The sequence below is a fragment of the Belonocnema kinseyi genome, chromosome 3 (genome assembly GCF_010883055.1).
Source record: "Belonocnema kinseyi isolate 2016_QV_RU_SX_M_011 chromosome 3, B_treatae_v1, whole genome shotgun sequence".
In the NCBI taxonomy this organism is placed as follows: Eukaryota; Metazoa; Arthropoda; class Insecta; order Hymenoptera; family Cynipidae; genus Belonocnema; species Belonocnema kinseyi.
The window spans coordinates 31,888,397-31,903,439 of record NC_046659.1 but is presented as its reverse complement, the minus strand read 5'-3'; the positions used below and the strand labels follow the sequence as shown (position 1 = coordinate 31,903,439).

The 15,043-nt window shown below is 32.3% G+C and overlaps 1 protein-coding gene across 2 annotated transcripts in view; it reads left to right on the top strand.

Moving 5' to 3' along the window:
• The window catches only part of LOC117169177 (DNA-binding protein D-ETS-3-like), a 600,266-nt gene that overhangs the window by 424,446 nt on the left and 160,777 nt on the right, over positions 1-15,043 (top strand). The window lies entirely within an intron of this gene.

Genomic DNA, 15,043 nt, shown 5'->3' with positions numbered 1-15,043 from the left:
CGAAGAACCTGATATAACGCATACAGTTTTGCGGCGCAAATATTTTTATGGGTCGCGCATTTGAACGCATTTAGGGCGCAATTCGGTGGTCTATATAAAACCCGAAAATTAAGAGTAGAGGAGGGCTGGTGTAACTGACCTTATTCAGACGCCTTCCAGGCCATTAGAAAGTTTTATTAAATTAATCTCCGGATAAAAAAACTTATGTTTACGTTTCGAGAGTGTTAATTTTGATTCGATTTGAACCGCTCTTTTTTTAATACTGAAACCGGAAATCATCCCAGACAGTGACCACGAAATGCCCGTACTGAGCGCCGTTTATAAATTAAAATCGTGGCGGAATATGATGCCTCTATTTGACTATGTATCACGCAATTATTTATAAAGATTTTATAAAATCAAAATGATCTATGACAGAAAAACTTGAATAACATTTTCATCATGATTTCTTTAGTAGAATCAATTGCTGATCGTTTTTTCGAAAAAAATGTTGGAAATTTTTTATTGATTTAAATAATTTTGTTAAAATAATGAAAAAAGTAACAGACAAAATTCAAAGATATTGTGTTTTCAATGCTGGTATACTTTGACAAATTTTTCGTAGACTTGAGTGGCGTGAAATCGTGGCCAGATATGATTCATCGATTTGTCATTGTACCACGAAGTTGTTTATAAGGATTTTACACTGACCTAATGAGCTCTGACAAAAAACGTCATATACATTTTTGTCGTGATTTTTCCCGCAGAATCGTTTGGTACTATTCGTGTTTGAAAAAAAAGGTTTTTTTCATTTCTCTATATTGTAATGGATGACCTTTTGGACTACTCTCACTTATTGCTGAATAAAACAAGTCGAGTACCATTTGGTGACTCGAATACTTTTTAAAGAACTTAAAACTAACTTATTCGGCATAACATTTTTGGCGACCGTGACAGGACAGTGTAAAACGATTCCTTTAAATGAGGATTTAAAAGGACACTGACTTTGACGAACCACTATTGAATTCTACGGAATTCACTTTCCAAAATTAATAATTGTACGGAATTATTGCAAGTAGAGTTTCAAAAACTTAGAAAAACTCCGGATCTTATCTAAGGAAAGATTCGTTAAAAATCAAGAAAAACTGGATGGGTAAAATCATTTGCTGAATTAAGTAGGTACTATCCAACGTAAACCCAAACAAAAAATTTTTGAACGAGGCCCGCAATCAGGCGGAAGGCTCATCTGCGCAGCAGCGTTGGACTTTTAAGAATTAACTACAAGAACTTCACAGAAAGCAAATCAACACCAATCTTTGAGAGTATGCATATGTATACACTCTAGTAATACTTAAACTGATAAGAGAATAAATCCCCTCTGCGGACTGCGGAAGGCGACGGAGATAGAATCAAAGTTAATTCTATCTCCGGTGGGGTAAAGTTTATCAGTTTACGTCGAGATAGTCCTAGAACTACAGACATTTCACCTTTAACAAAATCATTGCGGTACTTTGGTATGGCCGATTAGTTTGTAACAACTAGTCGACGAATATCAAAGTAGTAAGCACACCACAAAAATCGCGATACTAAAACACCCTTCACAAAGTACAAATAAAATGAAGCACACACTAGTTTGGCTACACAATTGTAAGGACCCTACATCGAAATTGTCAAGGTGGAGAATCAAACTAGAAGAGTATAAATATGAAATCCAATATGTAAAGGGGAAGGAAAATAAAGCAGCTGATTGTTTGTCCAGATTATTTCCAATTACTCAAAAAGATTTATTAGAGCAAGCTCTAGAAGAAATTGATATCGAAAAGATTGAAAACGAACTTCCTGATATAGAATCATTTGACACACCTATTAGAGGCTTAAATACATCAGAACCGGCAACAGTTACTAAACCTATTAAAATTAGCGAAGTTAAATTAGAGGGAGAAAATCAAAATACCCCACAGAAGGATAAGAGAACCCTCAGTAGAAAACACAGATTCATCATTAGACGTCCCAGAACCAACTCTAGACGAACAAAGGGAAGATCTCGCAGAAGATAAATTATATAAAGATTTCTTAGAGTGGAGATTAAATCCAGTAACAGGAACAGTTAAAGTTATACTTAACTCTGTAGGAAAACTTTGGACATACATAAAAAAGGAAGAAATGCCATCCTTTAATGAAGAAGAATGGCTGAGAAAATTAGGGTGGATAATTGATGAAATCAAATACAGAAAACTTACTTTAGTGAGATTAGCTTTTGGAGACCCTTTATTCACACCAATAGAACAAGAAACAATTCAAGACATGATAGAATACCTTTCTAACAACTATCGATAATCCAGTTTCCACCTATATTTCTCGAACACTAGAGAACTTATAAAAGAAGAGAAAAGAAGTATAATAATTGAAACCCATTCAACACATTTAGGAGAGAAAAACACAATAGATAGAGCCGAAAAATTAGGGTCTTGGATAGGAATGGATAATGACATAATAAAATATGTTAAATCTTGCCCTATCTGCCAATTACAAAAAACTACTAGAATTACAAATCAAGCTAGTAGTATAATACCAGACATCCCTACTAAACCTAACGAAAAAATCGCATTAGATATTTTTGGACCCTTACTAGAAACTACTAAAGGGAACAAATATATATTAAGCCTACAAGATCGATTCACACGGTATACAATATTAATACCATTAGAAAATGAAACTACAGAATCAATTATTAATAATTTAATTGACCACTACATCTATATATTTGGAGCCCCCAAAACAATCCTAACGGACCAAGGTCAAAATTTTCTATCCGAGCTTATGCAACAATTTAAGGAAGCACTGAGAATTCAACATGTAAAAACAACTGCATTTCACCCCCAATCTAACGGTAATATTGAGCGTATGCACTCTATACTAAAAAACCTCATCAAAATTTCTATTGCTGAAAACAATAAAGAATGGTATGATAATTTGGAATATATTAATTTCCCGATTAATACTCTGAAACATAATACCCTTGGAATATTACCTTTTGAAGCCACCTTTGGAAGAGAAACTAATATCCCTTCGACAATTAATCCCTCTCCAAATCTGACGTACTATGACTTAGTCAAAAATGGAAATTCAAGCACAAACAAATCTTGAAAAGAATTAAAGAAAGAATTGAAATTGAGCAGCAAAAACTAAGAAATCATTAGAAGAAAAAATAATTAGGAAACATCCAGTTTATAAAGAAAAGGATTGGGTTAAATGGAAAAATAATTCAAAACAAAATAAGCTAGACCCAAGTTGGAAAGTTCCCGGGAAAATACTAGAAATATTAGAAAATAATAAGCTCAAAATTAGATATGACAATAAAATCTTAAGGCTACACATAGACCAATGCATGCCTTATTTTTTAGATGGCGCTGGTATTAATAACTCTACTGATAACTTTGATAACGACAACGAAAGCTAACTATTCAATAGAAGAATTAAAAGGGAATTTATAGATAGAAGTAATTAATAAAGTACATTTATATAACGAGGAATGGAGACTAATAATAGGGATAAATTTAACAACAACTGAAGATAGAATAGAAGCAATAGATCATACCATAGTGACAGCTGAACGAGCATGTGGAGTATCCTGTGCACCTGAAGAAGACTTGAGATTAAATAAAGGAAGGTATAATAGATTAACTTGAAAAATTTCAATTTTACATAAACTTTTAGGAAAAAAAACACAAAAAAGAGGATTAGCAAATTTTGTTCGAGATATTTCTAAAACATTATTTGGAATTATTTTTGAATCCGATTTAAATCAAATTAATTTTGAATTTGATAAATTATATAATGATAATAAAAAGATAGCATCTATATTGACCAGTCACACAAAAATTCTTAAACTTATATTAGATTCCTTCTCAACAGAATTTTCAAAAATAAAGAAAAAAAATGGAAAAGAATTAGGAACAGCTCAAAAATTAAGTCTAACTGTAAATAACAATAAAAAGATAATTTTGTCAATACCAAACTGATCCTAATTACTCTTTTAATCGATGAATTAAATGAAGATTTTGACACAGCTATAAATTCCATCAATGATGGGAAACACGGGATAGTACACCCCCAAATTTTAACACCAGAAATTCTAAAAAGTACTTTAGAAGGATTTGAAAAACATCATAGGACTAGATATCACTTTGATAACAAAGAAGAAAATTATCAACATATCCTTGATATTAGTTCACTTTCGGTAGCAATAATTCAAGGATTCTTTACTTATATCTTAGATATACCCGTCCTAGAGAAAGAAGAAGGATCCTTGCAAAAAATTATTCCTATTCCATAAAAGAAAGCTAACCTTTACCTATCTATTATACCTGACAACGAACTAGTTATCAAATATAGAGATCCTTATGTTCCGACAGATAAACAACTGACCATTGTAAATCAATAGCGAACTATTTGATCTGTAAGCGAAACCAACCTAATCTTAAGTTAATTGAAAGTCACACTTGCGAATCAAGTCTTTTTAAAAGATAAGCGGAGATAAATTGTAATCAATCCCCATATTTACTACATAAAAAACTTTTATACCAATTTCCGACGGATATATTATAATTCGGCTCAAAACAATGAATTTAGACGTAAGCTGTGACCAAAATATAACAACTATAGAAATAGTTAAACCTATTAAAAAAGGGAACAGTTGTAAATTATATAACAATTATGATCAATTGAGTTCACCAAAACATTTAGAAGAAAAACAAATTTATTGGATTAATGTAACGTACGATATTAAATATAACGATCAAGACCTTAAGAATTTGGAAAAGAAACTAATTCAGCTTCCTAAACAGATAGATAATAATGTATTGAAACAAGCTCGACTAAGCCTTGATGATACTGAAAATACATTGCAAACTATAGCTACTCATAGACGTTTAAAAACTTGGAAAGAGAATGGAATAGAATGGTTACAATATTTAGGATATTCAGCCCTAGCTGTAAGCACTTTTTTTATTATATAAAATCGGAATTTTCAAAGTCATATCAAACATCATTCAGAAAAAATTATGTTTATCCTGCGTTAAAACAAAAGTTCAAAGTCCTACTCATATTATAACATACACCCCAAGTATACAACCTCTGTTAGATAATAGAGAAATTAAAACTCGAAAAGTAACATTTTAAAAGTTTAGGGACTAAACTTTGTCTAAAAAGGGGGTTTTAATGGCTGTCCTTTTGGACTACTCCCACTTATAAATTTGGGCATTTTTAGGTCACTGGCTATGATGATTTCTGGTCGTTTTTCAGTTTAGGCAGCGTTCTGACAAATCGAAACCTATTTCTCGCTGTGTTTTTTAAAACTACAAATATTCACAAGTATTAAAAAAAGAGTGGTTCAAATCAGATAAAAATTTACACTACACACAAGTTATCAATACTTCAATCCAGAATCGGCCACTGTGCAACATCGGTATCGACTCCGAAAATTACGCAGAAAACGAGGTCGGAAACGTCACCGTAAACGAGGTCGGAAACGACACTGGAAACGACGCCGGAAACCAGATTGGAATTTGGGACCGAATACGACGTTGTTTCCGGCGTCGTTTACGATTTCGGTTCCGGTGTGAAATTTTTTTTTACTATGTACTTATAAATATAATACACTGAAAAAAACAGATTAGTTGTACCAAACCATTTGTTCGTCATATTTGTTTATTTATAAACAAATTTAAACTCTATTTTAAAAACCAAGTTACTCATGCGAGTACCTCTGTTTTATAAAAGAATCTTTGCACAGCTCAGACTATCAAATATACATGTTTGCCGAAATCTGATTGACCGTGGAAAGTATGTTTTTAATATAAATGAGAGATGTAGGATTTGCCACCTCGATAATGAGATTTTGTACCACATTTTATCTGATTGCCCGGCTTGTCAGCACTTATTTGAGTCTAAGTTTCCTATCAAGCCTACAGATGTACACCCCTCCGATAAATGGTTAGCTGTATTGTCTTCCGTTCACCCTGCCACTGTTAGAAAATTTGTTAACTTAATTTTGAAGATTATCAGCGAGCGTTGGAGATCATTAGGTAGCTTATAATAGTTTTAACCTAGTATTCATGTATGTGTATGCGTCTGGCTATATGAGATTTATGTTTTTAGATAGCCATACGAAACTTTCCTTGTATGTACCGAATGGTCTATAGACAAGTGTAAATAAATAAATAGGAGTTCCGAATTGGAAAATTCTCGTCAATTTACAATCTTACAGAATTTGAGAATTGCCGACAGAAAATTTCCAAATTATACAATATCCGGGCTAGACAACTTCCTAATTTCAACAATTGAAAAATAGTTTGATAAAAAAATTTTTTTTGATAGAATAATAAAATACTTATACCAAAGAAAAAACTTTTTTAATGTTTAAAGTTTCTAAAAATTATTGTTAGAATTTAAAATAACAATAATTGAACAAATGTATTTTTTAATAAAAAATGATGTTTGAAAATGTGCATTGTATTTTTGTATATTACAGAAAACTTTCGCAAAAATAAATAATTATTTTAAGAAATGAAAATAAAAATCGCGTTAAGTTAGTCTGAATTGAATCCTCTAAAGTTTGATTCAATTGAAGCTCGTGTGTTTTTAAATTTATGTTTGTATCACAATTTCATACAATTATTGTTATTTTAAATTAAAACAATAATTTAACAAAATAAAACATTAAACAAAATTTCTATGATAAAAATATTTGATTATTGCATTTGTAATAAATAAATAATAATAACCACAAAACTGTTTTCTAAATTTCTGCAATTCGGGAATTTTCTAGTTTGTATATTTTTTCATGAGACAGTATTCGGCCTGGAGTTTTATTATTCGGGAATTTTCAAATTCGATAATATTGTAAACTGTCCAGAATTTTATTATTCTAGAAATTTTAAATTCGGGATTTTCAGGTTTCAGAATTTTATAATTTCGGGAAGTTTACAGTGTCGAAAATATTTCAAACATTTTTAAAAATTTATAAGATTTATGGGATTTATAAGATATGAACGTGAAATTCCGTTCGTCTAATTTTGTTTGCCAATGCGACACGTAATCTGGCTTGGAACTGCCATCTTAACATCTAAAAACCGAAAGAACAATTTTCGTATCACTTGGAATTATAATTATATTTTTATAAAAGTCTAAAAAAATCCATAGAAATTGCAGACCATAAAAATAAACATTAAAAATAAATAAAATTAAAGAACTATATATAGACAATATATAGAATGAAAATTATAAGTAATAATTTTAGAAATATTGGAAAATATATGAAACCGTAATATAAATTATTCATCGACTTTTATTTGTGGTATTTATTAAAATAACCATGTTTTGCAAAGTTATAACTTATAAATGTGAAAATGTTTTAATTGGGAATTTACTAAATTTACTTTCAGTCCAAATGGTTCTTGTCCGAGCTAAGTAACCATTAGTGTGCCTCGAGGGACCTACTGAGAGTTGATTACTGCGCTCCAAGTGGCTGTTGTCGATGGGTGCTATAGCTGGGGAGCGGTGGGTATAGGGGAACTGACCATTTTCGCCGGGCGGGCCGTCTATATTTATCGCGGGTAACTAAGCCCGCAGCGCATCTACGTTTATAATATCTTTGATCAACAATTTTGGACAAGAAATTCCGTTTTATCCATAGAAAAAATAATGTTATTAAGAAAGAAATGGTTCTGAAACATTTTATTGAAATTTGTTTAAATTTAATTTGTTCATTTTTTATTATATTTTTTATGATTAAAATTGAAAATACACATCCTAGCGTACGGTGGTTCTAAACGAATTAGTAGAAATAATTTAGGCGAAAAATTTGCTTACATCAAATGTTATTTCAGCGTCTGTCCTGTTTCAAAAAGTAAATTCTTTTATTTTTAATTTATTTTGAGCACAAGATTTTTAAACAACTAAAGTAGATATATTTTGGTTAAATAACTTTTGCCTTTTAATTTTTTTCCTGTTATTTTTCTAGAAAAAATTTATTTTCAATCTTAATTTTTTCGAATTAAAACATGCATTCTGATTTATTTCTTGTTTATGTACTCGTCCTATCTAACAATGATCATTAACACGTGTGTACATCATTTTTAGTGAACAACTTCTACGTATGACTTTTTTTCCGTCTCCTATTATTACCGAAAAAATAATGATACTTCTTCGAATGTTATTTTTTACGATTGAAACAAAAGCTACGTGTCCTATGAAAAAGTTCTTTCCGGCAATGGATGGGTTTTACCTTCTTTGGATGAGCAACTTTCGTCTATTAATTTTTTTCACACGTTCTGTCGCTTGTCCCAAAATTTGATTTAAAAAAATTTAAATCCTTTTTATGAATAAAGCAAAAACAATCGGTCATAGGAAAAAGTAATTCATAAGGAATTGGTCGATCTTTTTTGGATGCACATTTTTTGTTCAATCATCTTTTCTGTTATTTTGCAGAGTTAAACGGCAAAATAGAATTTTTTATTTTTCATGCAAGGCTCACCCTGCTCCCCCAACCCCGCTGTTTTATTAGGTCCTGAAAAATCCTCGAGGCAAGAAATAGAGTTTTAGTCCAGGGAATGAAGGATTTTTTCACCGAAAAATTTTAGAATGAAACGAGGTATGCCATGATGTATTGTTCATTCTTGGGATGAAGGCCTATATGTTTGCAGGCAGAAATCTTTGGTGATAACGAATTGCATAATGTTCAAAGTTAGGGGAATCAGATGTTTGGGAGATCGCGATCAACGTATTGATTTGCGACCAAACAAGTTAAATCATTAATTAAATATGTTGAGAAGATCTTTCATTTGGTAGATCGCACATTGAGATTGCTTGATTTGCTCCCTAAAAAAGTAATCAAAACCGGAAAAATGGCCTTTTGCAAAATCTAGTTATTTTTGCGAATAGTACCTGCACATCCATTACACTCTCTGGAAAGGTGTGTTTTATGGAGCTGATAGTATATGAAAAATTTGAGCTCAAAATAATAAATAGTTTTCGAGAAAAGCTATTTCTTATTAAAAAAAGGTACTGTTCTTTTGGTAGGATTATTTTTTTCGTAGCCATTTTGGAAAATCCATAAAAGCGGGCAAATTTTAATCCAAAAAAGTTATAGTGTAACGTACGGTTAGCTGCTCATTGATTTTTGAGAATTAAGTATGTTAAAAATGGCTGCAAAAGAATAGTACGTTTTTGTCTCTGAAACAAATGGAATAACTTTTGTAATTATTATCATAAATAGTCGGAATTACCGTGAATGTCAACTTACAACTTGCACATGATTTTAAGTTTGGATTATTTTCTGTACGTTATTTGGGGATGGAGTAAATGTCTTTTACATTCTCATCCTGATGAGAAGCTATTGATTTTATGTAAAATTTTACTTCGTCGATTTTCATCAAATCTCCACGTTTTGAGATCCACTGAGTCAGAAAAAATGATTTTTACGAAGGTGTTTGTCTGTCTGTCCGTCTGTATGTCTGAGTTCTGTAGTCTGTAGTCTGTAGTCTGCAAGCACGATAACTTTCGAAAAATTGATCAGATTGGATTGTGCTTTGGCACACTTTTTTAAGGCCTAAAAAAAAGAAGTTCGTAAACCAACTATTTTGGATCAAAATTCAAAAAGTGAGTACATTTTCAAAATTTTTGAAACCTCATTTTTTCAAAATTTCAAAATTCTATCTACAGTTATTCATAGTACTCAGAAACTCAAACAATTTATCCTAATGAAATTTTTCTATAGAAAGAAAATTATCAGAGTTAGCGCATTTTCGAAATAAAAAAAAACTAAAATGAACATTTAAAGGCAAACAACGCATGATTCGAAAAAACGTCAAGAGAAGGAAAACATTGATTTTTGAAATACCTACACGATTATCATAATAACTTTTTTAATTCGGTTGATTTCGATAGGACGCTTAGTTTTTGTTTTTAGTCGTAAAAAACAACATTAAAAAAAATTGGACTAACGACACACGCTACGAAAAAAATGAGACAAAACTTGTTTATCCAAAAAAGAGCTGTCATTTTTGATAGGACACGTAGTTTTTGCTTTATTCGCAAAAAATAACATTCAAAATAACAATATCAAATCTTGTTGAAAAGACGACAAAAGTACAAACTTTAATTAACAGACAAAAGTTGACAGTCTAAAAATATCTATAAATTTATTATTAACCATTTTTCTACGACGAGTAGATTTTCTTTCAATCGTAAAAAATAAGATTAACAATAAAAAATAAGAACAAGGAAATAAGAATTAATATAATTCAATTTTTATGCATATTATGAAATGTAATGCTATACATTGATTAAAATAATACATGTTTCAACGCAGCTTAGAATACAATTTAAAGCAAAATACAAAACAAGTATTAAAATAATCATGATAAATACAATTTATGCTTCATTTGCAATGTCTGAATAAGCAATCCCAGGCAGATTTACATCACAAATTTATTAAATTTGATATAAAATTGTTATGTATAATGTAGAAAAGTTGACTTTTTGGACAGAATAGAGTGCGGAGCACGAGATACGCGATGAGAATGTGTTCGTTAATGCCGAAAGAGCTTTAACAAAAGAGAGTTTACAATCACAAAATTACAGTCGTCGATTCGTCAACCTTTGATTTTAAAAGGTTTGTGCACGAATGCGGCAGAAATGCAAAGACCGAGCGCGGAGTGCGATAGCCATCAGTCGCGTGCCGTAGGTGCGCTCAAACTCTCGAGATAATCTCTTTTAACAAAAGAGAATTCATAATTAGGAAATTACACTAGTGGATGTTTTGAGTCTTAATTTTAAAATGTTTGCGCAAGAATGTGGGAAAATATAGAGACGGAGCGCGTAGAGCGAGATAAACACATAATCGAGCGCGAAGCGCGAGAACCAACAGTCGCGCGCCCTAGGCGCGCTCAACCTCGCGAGCTAAGCGAGCCGCGCATTGGCGCGTGATGAGGTATGTACCTGCTTAGCGGGCAGATTTTTTTTATAACGATTATTGCAGTCGTAATTTTCAAGGTATACATCTGAAATTGGTAAATATTATTAAGTAGATAGTGATACTGATTGTAGTTAAATTGTCAAAAACATCAGTGGCGGAAATACTGTTGAGAATAGCGGTTTATTCACGACCAAACGTGATCGCAGTGTGTGGCGTGGGAAAAGCTCCTTCCGCATATAATCCAAGAGGTAACTACATAAAGCAGCCTCGATTCAGTGCCCAATATCAAAGCCCCAAAGTTGTAAGAAAAACATTAATACATCATCAAATGGAGACTCTACCAGTCTGCAACTTTTGCGTATGAAAATAGGAGCCGGTTTACCAAGATGTAAAATTTGCAAAAAAATCAATAAGGTAGCCACGTCAAATTTGTTTAAAAACATTCTTCAGGTTTCAACTAAAAGCGATGAAGCAATGGCACATGTTTAGTCGTTTGGAAAACCCTTGACAGAAGCGAATGAAAAGTTCCGGACCCCCCCCCCCCAATTTATACGGTTCGCGCGCCCAGCTATTATCCCGACATTCTTCAGACCTTAACTAAGAGCTGTATGTAATGGCAAAACTGTAGCATAATGGAAAATCCTCGGCAGAAGTAATTTAGTGGAAAATTTCAACTCAATTATGAATACATAATTGTTCGCTAAATTCGTATGTTGCAGCAATCTTTGTATATGCCATTAAGTGGCAAATGTTATTTTTCATATCATCCTTATGTAAAATATCTTGTTTCTTTTTGCCGACAACTTTGTTTTGCGATTACTGTTTCAACGGATAATCAGCTAGTTTTTCTGACGCACGCCAATTTATGTCCGATTGAATTAAATATGATAATTTCAAAGTGCACATTTCATTTGTTAACATATACTAAGGACATTTTTCTAGGTATCTTTTTTGAACCACCCTATTATGTATACAATCCATTATTCATAATTTCAGTATAAATAAATTCTATACATTTTAAACAATTCGCCATGCTAACGCAGCAATGTTTCACAAATAAAATTTTAATTATAACAAATGTCGCCTTGTGATGATTATTTCTAAAATTTAGAAAATTAATAGGCTCGACTCTAGATCCTGCATGAAAAAGTACGGAAACGTTCGCCGGCGGTTTGCCATTATAGAACTAGTACAAGGCAGCATTGTGAAGCGTTACCAGCCAGTATTGGCCGAGTATAGACGCCCAGTACTGCGACTCCAGCAATCTATCCTGGGCTAGCACTGCGACATTGGTGTATTTTCATTGGTGTATGTGGTATGCCTGGATTCGTAAGTAAATAAATTGATAGGAATATTTGGAAAATTTTAATTATTGATATTGATATTGAAAACATACTCGGTTAAAGTTTCCTTACTTTTAAAGACTAATTTCACGGTTTGTAACGATTATTTAACAATCAAAAAATAATATTCTTATAAAAAAATACCTTTTCTAGTAGAATGAGAAATTGCAATCCAAATTTGTACTTGATATCAAGTATATTTCGAAATAATCTCCACCATATGTTTCGATCAGACGAAAATTGAAAAAGAGCATTTTCAACGTCTCAAACTTTATTTCGACGCCTTACGATTAGTTAATGAAAAACTTTGTTAACAATTATTACTTGTGCGGTATCTTTGGATTCGTGACAGAGTCAGGCAGATAACTTCAAGGGTCTTTTGTCCACAGGCATGTCAAAGTACAGAAATTTTTTATTTTTTCAACTAGCGATTTGAAAATAGCATTATGAGCATCTACGAATTTTTCCGATTCCAGTGATATATTATTTGCCTAGAAAAGTTAAAAATTTGAAGGATTTTAATATCAAAAAACATCAGCTTTACATTCAATTTAATACTAAATTCTTCTAAAATTTTCAATCTTTGTAGACAAATTACATGTCTTTGGAATCAGAAAAATACACAGATCCCAAATATATTACTTTTAAGTCACTGATTGCAAAATTACGAATTTTGTAGTCTCACATTTTTTCCCCATTTTCTAACAAAAGACCCCTGAGGAAAGGAGTGGTCTGGCCAAGCTCGCAGGTACTGCCCTGCAAGTAGATCGTAGGGCAGCCAGGGCAGGTTATCCTGCCCTCGGCAAGAGCGTGCCGACCACTGTCCTAATGATGACTTTCTCCCAGGTAATTTTTTTCAAACTTTTTTTAATACGTACCCTTTTTTCTAAAAATATTCCAACTATGATTGGCTGTCCAAATTTTTTTCTCACTATCAAGCTCCACCCTTTTGTGCGTGATCACCATATTTATGTCTCGCTCGCACACTCAACTCAGAGTTACCATGCTATTACACAGCCCTCTTAAGGCATGATGTAAAGAAAATATGTAGGAATATGAATCATGCATTTATTAACCCCATTGTGATTTCGGCTACAGGCAATGTGCACGCAAGATGCACTGAACATCTTGAACATTTAGGAAGCAGTAGGGTATTGGCAGCAGCTCAGAAGGCAGTTTTATTAAACACCCGTTGCATTGGAAGACACTTTCTTGACCATCGGGAAGCGAGTGACTAAAAATCCGTAGAGAGGCAAATTATAGCTCTAAGAGAGCATCCAGAGGTGACTGTCGTCACCTCCAACGCTCATGGCCGCTCGTAACTGCATACCGACAAGATCATCACATAAGGTTTCAAGCATCGTATTAAATTAACTTATAACATTTCAATCTCAACAGTCATTTGACTCAGTGATCCCAGATCTGAAACGAGACGTGGTCCAATACTATCACAAGTCTATGTCCGTGTGAATATAGAAGGAGACGATGTAAATGACTGGGTTGCGCGCGCAACCCATTTCTCCTCTTCTGAATTTGAAAACTCGAAGGTGCACGATTGCCGGTCGGAACACTTCGGCGGTTCTATTTATATTTCCATCTGCTTTGAAATAAAATGAAGAGATTGAGATTTTAATATTTCCAGATTTCGATGCTGGCGATTATCATGATTTATTTACTTCGCGCGCCTCTTTATATGCGTATATTGTGAGGTTACGTTATTTCAAGCATAAAATATAAATTATAATGTAAGAAATTTAAATTAGATTAAAATCCAAATTAAAAATCCTACTTAACGTCCAATAATCAAATTGATGCAAACTCCTATTAAAAACAAGAATCCAACGACCAAACCCGGATCACCAAGAACAAACAAGAACATAAAATTCTATTGTAATCTGAAAAAAAAAAAAATTCAGTCAAAAATAACAAAGAGGAAAGAAAAATGAGAAGGCAGCCACACACATGCCCTTCCTTCTCTTTTTCTTTCTTTCGTCTTTTTTATTTTTATGATCATCCAATTACAATAAAATAACATTAAAATGCAAATTGAAAATAAATAAAATTGCATTACCGACGTTTCGGTAAAAATTTAAATGGTAGAAATTGACGGCACCCACGAACAGGTGCTCTCTCTTTAATACCTGAGAATCGAATGAGGGTCACTTACATCAGAAATAGAGAAAGTAAAAGAAAAACAGAATTCATGAAACAGCCTTGTTAAATGTAATTAATCATATTAGCATAACTTTTGTTCAACTTTTCCAAACCGGTTTTTAAATTAATAGATAACTTTTTTTGTTTTTTTAATATAAAGCATTTCCATGAATTCCCTCTTTCTCTCATTACTTTCACTATGCAAAATTTGAACATTATCTCAGTCATGGTCAACATCAACAAATGCCTTTGTATGTCTGGCAAGAACACTCTTGTAACAGCGTCTCAAACAAACATCACTTTTGTCCTCCTCTATCCTAGTCTTAAGAAATCTGCCAGTCTGTCCCACATAATTCAGCTTACAGATCCTGAAAGTGATCTTATAAATAACACCACCCTTTCTACAATTATCAAAAAGGATCCTTGCAAAAATTTGTCACTGAATCCATTTTGAATGGTATACGGAAAATAGTATGAATTAAAAATTTTGTTAAGATTTGTTCAATAGTTTTAGAAATTTGTCGTCCGGATTTGGCCGTTGGATTCTTGTTATTAACAGGAGTTTGTATCATATAAATTATATAAATAT